General features: G+C 37.4%; 1 long non-coding RNA gene across 1 annotated transcript in view; it reads left to right on the top strand.

Moving 5' to 3' along the window:
• The window catches only part of LOC108708129, a 36,825-nt gene extending 24,534 nt beyond the window's left edge, over window positions 1-12,291 (top strand). The window contains exons 3-4 of the long non-coding RNA XR_005965364.1: window positions 11,668-11,706; window positions 11,960-12,291. This is a non-coding gene — a long non-coding RNA (uncharacterized LOC108708129). The remainder of the gene's footprint in view (window positions 1-11,667; window positions 11,707-11,959) is intronic.
• The last annotated feature ends 413 nt before the right edge of the window (window positions 12,292-12,704 follow it).

Raw genomic sequence — 12,704 nt, 5'->3', positions numbered from 1 at the left:
ATCTTATTGCACAATGTGTATTTGTGTTTGCTTAGTCAGTATATTACTGGGGTTGGAGGGTAGTAATAGTGTGTTTTCCCATCATCCAACATATCTTTTTGGGTTCTTAAGTTGTCACAGGGATCAATGTTAAGCAGTCTTTGCCAATCAGTTCTATCTCTTACATCTGCCAGTTAGAAATGTGCCAGGGTACAGGAAGACATGTCATTTTTGGAATGCCCACATTTGCTGAGAGATGAATTACTCTTTTCAGCTTAATCCATCACTAAAACGGAATCCTTGGCAGATGATCCAGGTTCATGCACAAACAACTATTTATCCCCACTATTTACTTGTTCCCATATTTCAGCACTGGCCAAACAAATATTTTGCATCAAGAAATACTTTTAATCCGCCTGAAATTTTACCCAAAACAGCATTATATAATTATGATCTCACTCAAATGAGTTAGTTTCCATTGCTTTGACCACTGCCCAATAGTAATAAATGATTGATAGTAATACATAACTATACTGATAGCATCCATACATTAGCCTACGCAAGTTATTGTATAAATTGCCACTTAGGGCCTTCAGATATAAAAAAATATAAAATAAAATGTAAAGGTTATCATTACTTCGCTACTGGTTAAATTAAGGAATGTTGGCCTGGAACATAGTATTTGTACCTGGATAGAGAACTGGCTAAAAGATAGACTACAAAGAGTGGTGGTAAATGGAACATTTCCTAATTGGACCAGTGTTGTTAGTGGAGTACCACAGGGCTCTGTACTAGATCCTTTGCTTTTCAACTTGTTTATTAGTGACCTGTAGGTGGGCATTGAAAGTACTGTCTATTTTTGCAGATGATACTAAATTGTGCAGAACTATAGGTTCCATGCAGGATGCTGCCACTTTGCAGAGTGATTTGACTAAGTTGGAAAACTGGCCAGCAAACTGGAAAATGAGGTTCAATATTGATAAATCCAGGGTTATGCACTTTGGCAAAAATAATATAAATGCAAGTTATACACTAAGGGGCCGATTCACTAAGGGTCGAATATCGAGGGTTAATTAACCCTCAATATTCGACTAGGAATTAAAATCCTTCGACTTCGAATATCGAAGTCGAAGGATTTAGCGCAGATAGTTCGATCGAACGATCGAAGGATAATTCCTTCGATTGAACGATTAAATCCTTCGAATCTAACAATTCGAAGGATTTAAATCCAACGATGGAAGGAATATCCTTCGATCAAAAAAAGTTAGCCAAGCCTATGGGGACCTTCCCCATAGGCTAACATTGACTTTGGTAGCTTTTAGATGGCGAACTAGGGGGTCGAAGTTTTGTTAAAGAGACAGTTCTTCGACTATCGAATGGTCAAATAGTCGAACGATTTCGAACGATCCTTCGATTCGTAGTCGTAGTCGAAGGTTGAAGTAGCCCATTCGATGGTCGAAGTAGCCCAAAAAAAATTCGAAGTTTTTTACCTTCGGATCCTTCACTCGAAGTTAGTTAAGGCAGTGTGTTGGGAGTTTCCTTAACTGAGTTGATAGCAGATAAATTGTCTAATTCTGGGCAGTGTCATTTTGTGGCCACTAATGCAAATAAAGTTCTGTCTTGAATAAAAAAGGGCATAAACTCAAGGGATGAAAACATAATTATGCCCAGGGGACATGATTCCACTTTAGTACATTAGAGGACATTATAGACAAATAGCAGGGGACTTATTACCCATATCTTTCATTTGAAGCAACGTAGGTGGTTCTTCACAGTGAGGACAGTGAGGTTGTGGAATGCACTGCCGGGTGATGTTGTGATGGCTGATTCTGTTAATGCCTTTAAGAATGGCTTGGGTGATTTCTTGGACAGACATAATATCAAAGGTTATTGTGATATTAAACTCTATAGTTAGTATAGGTAAGAGTATATATAATTTACAGTATGTGATGTTATGGAGGGGTGTGTGTATGGATGCTGGGTTTTCATTTGGAGGGGTTGAACTTGATGGATTTTGTCTTTATTCAACCCGATTTAACTATGTAACTATGTAACTATGCATGCTTATTGTAAGTGTTCTAAAGGCAGACTAACAACCATTACATGAAAATATAAATGCAGTGTTTTTTTATTTCCTTTAGTAAATCAATAGTTATAGGTCAAATCAACTGTATTTTTCTTTTTCCTTGAAAAGGTTTCACCAGTTATGCGACTGGCTTTTTCATTTCAGAATGTCCTATACAAAAGTATTTCTGGTTATATACCCTGGAATCTTACTCCAATGAGCATAATCGGTTTAGTAAAACCAGCATGGGGTCAGAGACCTCATGGAGCCATGGTGTTGATGGCATTATTGTAGCTCATGTTTGGAAGTGGTATCAAACCGATAATAGTAATCCTGTAGTAACTGGTCCTAATTTATTATTATTATATTCCCAGATGTGATATTGGGTTAAATAGGAAAATGCTCAAATGGAATTATAAGCTATTTGGTTTTAATTTGTATTATTGCAGTACTGTAGTCTAAAGTTGAATTGTGCTGATTTTGGCAGGGATTTTGTGTCTCATTGCAGCTCTTTGACCCATAGTAAAGTATTGGGATGCAGTGGGGCAAAATGTAACACTTCAATTTCTGCCCACTAAGGGGCAGATTTATCAAGGGTCGAAGTGAAATCGAGGGAATTTTCGAAGTTAAAAAATTTGAAATTCAAAGTAATTTTTGGATACTTCGACCACCGAATAGGCTACTACGACTTCGACTTTCGATTTGAAGTAAAATCGTTCAACTTATTCGACCATTCGATAAAGGCAGACAACCATTGCATGAAAATATATATGCAGTGTTTTTTTTATTTCCTTTAGTAAATAAAATCGTTCGAATCGTACGTTTCGAAGTATGATCGGAGTTCAGAATGCGATCATACGATGCAAAAAATCCTGTGAATTCGACTTCGAATTTCGTAGTATTCAATTCGATGGTCGAATTTCAAAGTATTTTCCACTTCGAAATTCGACCCTTGATAAATCTGCCCCTAAGTGTAAGCAATTTTCTGAGTACAATGGGTCAGTTGATGGAGATGGAGATGGATTGCCAAATAGTATTTATAAATTGAGGAACCCTATACCATTTTGTGTGCATTTGGCTTGTAAAACCTGTGCCTGCACGCTGTCATTTCCAGCCCCAAACAAACCCAAGACATTTACTTTGAAAGTACAATAGTGTTGGTAGCAAAGTCATCTTTATCTTTGTTATTAAACCAAACCATAAGAGACTGTACTTTTACCAGGTACAAGTTCAGCTTGCAAGCATTTCAAAAGTGGAACAAAAATTAAATGTATAAAGAGATTCATACCTGGTAGTTAGGTGAATGGCCAGATATTTTAGGATATCTTTATGCAGTTATAGTTAACACTGAGAGTAAGCAATTTTAATCATCTGCCATGTGTCATAGAAGTGCCTCTGTTTTGGTGTTATTGATTTTGTAGCCAGATACAGTAATTGCCTGCTTTCAGTCATGACTTGATGCAAACTGGAAAGGGATACTAGCATTTTCAAAATTGTCAAAAGTATGTCATCCACATAAAGGCATACCTTAAAATATTTTTGTCTAAATTTGACCCCTTTTATATTTTGGCTATTATGGATTTGGGGAGCTCAGAACTAACAGTAATGGGGCCAGGGAGCATCCTTATTGGGTGCCATTTTAATTGCTAGTGGCTGTGAGATTAGTCCAACAATATTAGCTATAGTTGAACATTGGGAATAGAATGTTCTCAAGTCCATGGTCTCAGTGGTGGCAAACATAAAACCCTATTTTTGATGATCTAAGGCCTCTTTGGCATCTAAGGCGTCTTCTATACTTTTTCATTATGACCTGGTTACATTAGCTAAGGGTGTTGTATGTGTAGGAGTTTATACAATTGTTGATAGTATTGTCTGAAACATTCTACATTTTCGCCTGGGTTAGGTTATAGTTTTTCTTTTGTCTGAATTATTGTCATCTTTGCTCTCCTCACTAAATTTATTCGGTAATACAGTATGTGGTTTATTGGCATATAATTATAGTACCTTAAGGATTTTTACACTATATGGATTATATTATAGTTTATGATGTTTCTGAATGAAATTATTTTGGTTAAAGGGGTTGTTCACCTTTGAGATAACTTTTAATATGATGTAGAGAATGATATTCTGAGACATTTTATTAAATATACTAGCCGACCCATGAAAACTGAGTACCTGGAGACTAAATGAGTCTCTATTAACCTTCCGAGACCCAAACCACATTTGCTGAGAACTTAAAAGAATACTGTCAGCTGAATGTAGGGACTATATGACCCACCCATCCTATGGGAGGCATATAAAGCCTTAATTTGGGGCAAATGTATATTGAAAAGTTGCTTAGAATTGGCCATTCTATAACATATTAAGAGTTACTTTAAAGGTGAACCACCCCTATAAGAGACTTTTTGTTGGTTGCTGAAAATATTTATGTACTGAATGTTGGCGAGAGTGTTTCATATCTTGTAATGATTATTCTTTTTTGACTAAACTTGAGAACAATATACATTTGCCCCAAATTAAGGTTTTATATGCCTCCAATAGGATGGCTGGGTCATGTAGTACCTACATTCAGCTGAAAGTATTTTTTTATGTTCTCAGCAAATGTGGTTTGGGTCTCGGAAGTTTAATAGAGACTCCTTTAGTCTCCAGGTACTCAGTTTTCATGGGTCAGCTAGTATTGGTATATTAAAAAAAAGTAAGCATTATGAGTCCAAGTAATTTTCTGCCAATGTTTGCTGCTACCTTTGGGGAGCTTAATTTGGGAGAAATATAGACTGTATTTCATCACTTTTACTAACATATATAGTACATCAGAAGCATTCTTGGATTGAGAATGGAGCTCGTTGCCTGTCCCATTGTTGGAATCGCATGATGCTAATTCTTTGAGTGTGTCTCTTTGAGAAAATACTGAGACACAAGGCATAGCCAATAATCAAGGACCCTTGGAGAATTGTGTCAACAAAGGATAATTTCACAAATGTATTTGATCTTGTAGATGTCAACGAACATCCAATGAGACAGGAGGAAATAAAGTTTCACAATTTGTGTAGGAAGTAGTGTTTTGTATAGTTTTGGATACTTATGGATGTCAAGCAATAAAGAACTTGGACAAGAAAACAATTTCTAATGCTGGAAAAGACACTGTATTTAGGCTGGTTCTTTAATAAAACCAGCAATTGAAAATGTTTGGGCTAATATGGAATTTATTACATAAGAATTAATTCATAGTTCCTTGGAGAATTATATTTTGTTTCCGCATGTAGAGAAAAACTTGAACATGTCATTTTTCAACCACATTAGCTAAGTATTTTACTACAATGATAGCAAATAGTGCAGATAAAACAGTTTCAAATTTCAATTCTTCTTATTACATTTTTTTTTTAAACTAACTTTACCATCCAGATTTTACCAGTGAGCTCTGATAATGGTCCACTGCCTCAAAAAACATTACTCTTCTTCTTCCAACAAATTGAAGCAAATTGTTGAACACTTTATTTTGACCCTGTTTACTAAGTTAATAATAACTTGCTTTCCAGCAAAAGAGAGAGATAACAAGCCACCTTTTGCATTATTTTCAGAAAACAAATTCATGAGAGGAAAGGCCAGATACCTGCCAGGAATTTCCAGAAGCTAAAACAGAATCGATACATTCAGCAAAAACAAATGCAAACATTTCATACAATGAGGACACTACAGGGGTGGAACTACCAGGGGTGCGGTGGGTGCGACTGCACCCAGGTGTGCACCCCCTCAGGGCCCACCAGATCGAGCCAAAATGTATCTGGCATAAAAATTTCACCTGGGGGATGGGGGCAGATGTTGACTGCGGTGTTGATGTGGGGGGCCCGGGTGCAGGTGTGCCACCCCCGGGCACAATTTTTTTGCCAGATTTGTTCTGGGGCGATCATCTGAGAACTACTAGTTAGGTTACTGGAATCATCTACACCACTGTCCCTTTACCATTACTTATGATGTATGCTTATTAAACCAGTTGACCTGGCATCAACACTGCAGTGAACATTTGCCATTTTTTCATATTCAATATAAATATATGCCTTTCACCAACTCCCAAAACCCTTATTCTATAATCCACACCCTTATCCTATCCTGCCTAGACTAATTTAACCCATTACTAACTGATCTGCTCTGTTCTGCTCCTACTAAAACCTCATCCCCTGCTGTCGAAATATTTACCATGGCTGCCTATTAAGCAAAGGCTAAAGGTGGCCATACATGGGTCAATAAAAGCCGCAGAAAGACCGAGTCGGCAGCTTATTGGCCAGTGTATGGGGCCCTCCGACGGGCTTCCCCGATCGATATCTGGCCGAAACCCTGTCGGATCACGGCCGAATCTGTTCGTTGATGCGGTCCCGTTACCGTTACCCATCGTTAGGATTCGATCGTTGCAGGCCCGGACTGGCAATCTGTGGGCTCTGGCAAATGCCAGAGGGGCTGCTATAAGGTGTCATAGAAAGTCAGTATTTAGTGGGCTGGTGGGGGCTGTTTGGGCCTCTGAGTGGGCTGATTGAGCCTCTGTGTACCTAAAATGCCAGGGCCTATTTTAATTCTCAATCCGGACCTGGATCGTTGGGCCATATGGCCCACGATCGGATCAGCCCGATATTGCCCACCTTAAGGTGGGCATATCGGGGAGAGGTCGCCAAATGAGAAGATCTCTCCGTGTATGGCTACCTTTAGGCGTACAAATCACTGTGTTCAAAATCCTTTTCTCCTTCACTAAATCTCTTCAGTTGTGTCCCCCAATGTTCTTCCATATGTTCTCAGCAACTCTCCATATCATCCACTGCTGTCTCCTGCCTTAAACCTTTAATTAACTCTGGAAATCTATCCCCAAATTCAACATTAAACTACCACAGCAGTTTTTAAACTTAACTAAAATGTTATGTTTTGGAGCACATTTGATCATATTCTTCTTATGTTTGTCTGCAAGTTACACAGTTTTATGGTAAGCTCTACAGAGAAAGGACCTTCTTCCTCCTGTGTCTCTGTTTCATGGCCATTACACAGACATGTTCTTCTTTCCTTGAACCATTACTCTCGGTGTGAAGAAATGAATAAAACAATTTCTGGTTATTTGCTGCCATTAAATGGCATATCTATATCTATATCTATGTATAACCAACCATGTTTGCCCCATAATATCTTGAAGTACGGCATTCAACATTAAACACAAACATAATTATCATGGATTGCAATTCTCACGCATTTATTATTACTACACAACCTTAAGACACATTTATCCACAAAGAGATATATTACTTTTATCATTAGCATTCTAATCAGAAGAATGATTTATAACCATGGTGTTAGGGTATGCTTATATGGCTATAATCTGGGTACAACAACGGGAGGAGGACCTATGAAATCTCAGCTATGGTTTACAGACATTTAATATTAGACATACTGTACTACAAACTGTCGGTACATAACCCTATGTCATTATTCCTTATGCAATCAATCAATGCGTTTGACTTGTAGAATGCTATTGATTAGTCAGCAGTGGATTACATCCTGCAGAAGCTCCACATTAACCTTAAGGACTAGTGCAAGTACATGTGCCATATAACTAACTGTAGGGTATCACCATCTTGTACCATATTGATTGAATAAGACAAATTAGCTGTTGATTTCAATTTAAGTGGTGTTTTTCTCTTTTGCTTTTTTTTTTTACAGTGTGATTAAGCAGTCAAAACTATTGTGTTATCAGTAGAACTACAGTATAAATTGCCTCACTAAATAACTTTACCACGTCCAGATTAGATCAAGCCAGCTTCATTTATCAGTAATGTGTATAATAAAAGTATCCTTAAACCCCCCCCCCAATATATGTATGTCTGTGTGTGGTATATGTGTGGTATATGTGTGTCTGTGTGTGGTGACCAATGGAGGGTTATTAAAATGACATTTTTTACACAATTTATTTAGTAGATTTGATTTTGCTCAAATGGACCTGAGCAATGTCAAAGTGCAATTGTCCTTCAACACTTCACTTCTTATGATTCACTTCATTTTGAAACCACAACTTAACTCACACATTATGAATGTCATGACATTTATTAAAAGATCATAATAAAAAAAGTACAAACAAAAAATAATGTGCCAAAAAATACGAATACCTCTAAAACCTCTAAAAAATGTAGTTTTTCAGGTCCTCGTAAATTTTTTTTTTTTATAAAAGTCTGGATTGATTTAAAACAGCCCAATAAGATCAGTGCAGCTCCCATTGGCTTCTATAGGACCTCAATGACTTTTACCTGGCAAAGTTTTGTAAAGTGTTTTTTGTGGTTTTTACACTTGCATTTTTAGAGGGTTTTTTTTTAAAAAAACAAAACAAAACAGGATAACCATGAATTTTTTGAAAAAACTAAATTTGATTGTTAGGTTTATGCCAGATGTGGCCTTAGGCTTATGCCAGATGTGGCTGATTCTCAGCCTATGGATAAACGTAGGCCGAGAATCAGTCCTTGGAACATAGAGCAGATTTCAACACCGATTTCACATTTTGGCGTTGGTATTCACTCCATGTGCCTGCACCCAGTCCAACACAATGGATCTCTTATCCAGAGATATGATATTCAGAAAACTCAGAATTACAAGAATGTCTCATATTACAGGAATCTCAAATAGAGTCCATATTAACCTTTTAAATGCCACAGATCGTAGAATCTACGTTCTGTGGCAAAGGTACTTGAAATGCCACAGAACGTAGATTCTACGTTCTGCAGTACTTCCTGGTTCTCGAGCGGAGGAGCGGCTGTTAGAGCCGCTCGCTCCGTTCCTCCTCGATCCCCTGCCCCTAGGCAACGAGCAGAGCAGGGGATCGAGTGGCCCCTGGGGCGCGATCGCCCAGGGGCCCAAAAACAGCAGCAGGCACGTGTTACGTGTCCTGCTGCTGCAGCCTACACCGAGCCGTCGATCTCCGCCCCCACAGCACAGAGACAGGAACCACGTCGCAGATGTCTTCCAGGGGCTCTTCCTGATCGTCTGCAACAGTCTCCAGCGACTTTTTCAGGTTAGTGCAACAATTACACACACCAACACACACTTATTACAGTAATACACACTTAGATTCACACTTACACACACTTACACATACATTTTTGGGGATTGGGGGGGTCACTTACACTCACTGCACTTACACACATGTGCACACGCACACACGCACACATAACATGTAATTTACCATTTGTACACACGCACACGCACATACATGGCATTGTGGCTTTTTTTTTTTTTTCTTATCGCATCGTCTCTTTTTTTGGCTGAAAAAAATGTTTTATTGCCATTACGAATAGCGTATTCGCTAACCGTACTGTGCAATACCTTTTGTATGTTATTTCGGTGATTATATTGCAATTCTGGGTATTTTGGTGCATTTTTAGCCATTTTATTGAATTTTTAGCCATTTTATTGCATTTTCAGTTCTGCATATATTGTGTTCACTTGTTTCTAGCCGTATAACCTGTTTGGCCCATCTAAAATATTCAAACTGTGATTCTGACGGCCGATAACACTAGTCTGGAAAAAAAAAAACATTGATTTTTGTGGTTTTATTGGATTTTTTTGCATTTCACCCTTTACTGCCTTATTTTGTTTTGCCTTGTAAATTTTATCTACTATATATCCATTTGGGGGTCTCTGTGTGCCACATAGTATGGTATATCTATGCATATTGGGCATCAAAGTGTTCAGTAGACACCTGGCGTTCATATTTAGGATGTTTTATGCTGATACGTTACGAAATGTGGGGCATATAATGGGGTAAAATTCAAGCTTTCTGACAATTTTCAGAAATTTGATAAAAACCGTTATGTTCAGCATTGCTTTGCAGTTTGGCAGTTTGCAGTAGAAACACTTATTTACCCATATTGGATTCGTCAGAATGTGTACTTTCTGAAAATATATGGTTTTCTGGGGTATCTGTACTGTTAGGGGGGTCTAATGTCGCATAATACACACACACCAGGTGCTTATATTGCAGCAGCCAGCGCGTCAGCTGTGAAAATGTATATACACTATTGTCATTTGGGGGTCTCTGTGCGCCACATAGTTTGGTATATCTATGCATATTGGGCATCAAAGTGTTTAGTAGACCCCTGGCGTTCATATTTAGGATGTTTTATGCTGATAAGTTACGAAATGTGGGGCATATAATGGGGTAAAATTCAAGCTTTGTGACAATTTTCAGAAATTTGATAAAAACCGTTACGTTCAGCATTGATTTGCAGTTTGGCAGTTTGCAGTAGAAACACTTATTTACCCATATTGGATTCATCAGAATGTGTACTTCCTGAAAATATATGGTTTTCTGGGGTCTCTGTACTTTTAGGGGGGTCTAATGTCGCATAATACACACACCAGGTGCTCATACAAATGTTAATTATCTAGAAAAGAAGCTCTTTTTGAATAATGATCTTTATAGCAAACATATCTTGAGATATTTTCGTTTTGTGGACGACATTTTTCTTGTTTGGATTGGTTCTATGGCTGACTTGGTGAATATGATGGAGGAGGCAAATCGAAGCCATAATACCATTAAATTTACGTATGAATGTTCATTAAAAGAGTTGAACTTTCTAGATGTTAAAATGTCCCTAAATGAAGGGATAATACAAACTGACTTGTACAGAAAAGCAGTAGATAAAAATAACCTCCTACACGCTAAAAGTTATCATAGCCCTAAAGTGAAAAAAGCGATACCGAAAGGACAGTTTATGAGGGCAAAAAGGATTTCTTCCAGCTCAGAAGGATATGCGGAGGCCTCTGAGGTTCTCGCTAATCGCTTCTTGGAAAAAGGTTATAGACCTGAGTCTATTAATAAGGCAATTAAAGAAACAGATTCACTACTAAGGGACGACCTATTGGTCAAAAAACAAAAAAATGGGAGTGAACAAAGAACAGCATTTGTTTCCACGTATAGCCAGCATAGTGATAGAATAGAAAAGCTGATCACTAAATACTGGCCGGTATTACAAACAGACAGACAATATGGTCAGTTGTTCGTTAAGCCGCCATTATTTTGCTATAAACGTGGTCGTACATTAAAAGATATGCTTTGCCCTTCGGATACAAGATCTAAGAAAAGAAAATTCGTAGGTAAACCTAAATATGGAACATTTCCGTGCCTAGGTTGTAATTGCTGTTCGTCAATAATGAAAGGAGCTAAAATCTATCATCCAACAAAGGGACACGAAATTAATATAAAATGTCATGCCACTTGTAGTTCGAAATATGTAGTTTATATGCTGAAGTGTCCATGTGGCATGGGATACGTGGGTCAAACAAAAAGAGAAGTTAAAAAAAGGATCCAGGAACACAGAGGTTACATTCGAAATTTTAAAGAAGGAACACAGAATGACACACAGGTATCGAGACATTTTTATGAACATAGACATAATTCAATGCAACTTAGGTGGTGCGTGTTAGAAGAGATTGCTATAAATTTAAGAGGAGGGGATAGACAGAAAAAATTACTTCAGGCAGAAGGGAAATGGATAAAAAAGCTGAATACACTAACCCCGGAGGGGTTAAATGACAGTTGGAGTTTAAAACCATTTCTATAAAACATTTCATGTTGTATTTTTCTTCTTTTGACTTTGCAGGCCTTGAATTTACTTCAACATAGATGAATAAAGTATATGGTAAGATGTATTTATAGCTGAAAATATGCTAAGTAAATGGTGAAATAGCTATGTTAAATAGAATATAGGATCTTACTTGTTGCAGACTAATTGAGTAGAGTATTATGTTACATTATATATTGATACTGTTTGCGACTAGAATATATTGTTTCAAAAAAGATAAGATAAGAACAGCAATAGGTTCTATATGCCTTGTACTCATGTTGTTTTTATATGTTTTTAAACAGTGTGTATGTATATTATTATTTTACAGCACTGATGGGAATATTGAAGATTTTAAAGCACAATCTATGTTGATTTATGGATACACGGATATTAATGTTTTTTCGGAAGTTTTATAGCACAATAATGTTTCTAAGAATTTTTTAAAAAAAAAAATTCGTTTTGTACATATGATGTTAAAAAATGTTTTCCTTTTTTTAATATATATGATGTTAATTCAATTGATGGCACGCCCCTTTGGCTAATTGTTCACCTGATGGGAGGGCTTTTATAGCCTTGTTTGTTCTGTGTTAGTTACACTTGAGAAAGGGTATATAATAACCCGAAACATGTCGTGTAGTAGCTTTTAATAAACACAACCACAGCGTTTTTGCTATTGAACAGTGCTCTCCTCATTCTTTAATTTTTGACACCAGGTGCTCATATTGCAGCAGCCAGCGCGTCAGCCGTGAAAATGTATATACACTATTGTCATTTGGGGGTCTCTGTGCGCCACATAGTTTAGTATATCTATGCATATTGGGCATCAAAGTGTTCAGTAGACCCCTGGCGTTCATATTTAGGATGTTTTATGCTGATACGTTACGAAATGTGTGGCATATAATGGGGTAAAATTCAAGCTTTGTGACAATTTTCAGAAATTTGATAAAAACCGTTATGTTCAGCATTGCTTTGGAGTTTGGCAGTATGCAGTAGAAACACTTATTTACCCATATTGGATTCGTCAGAATGTGTACTTTCTGAAAATATATGGTTTTCTGGGGTCTCTGTACTGT

This window comes from Xenopus laevis, chromosome 2L, assembly GCF_017654675.1.
Source record: "Xenopus laevis strain J_2021 chromosome 2L, Xenopus_laevis_v10.1, whole genome shotgun sequence".
NCBI lineage: Eukaryota > Metazoa > Chordata > Amphibia > Anura > Pipidae > Xenopus > Xenopus laevis.
This window is presented reverse-complemented; position numbering and strand designations above follow the sequence as displayed.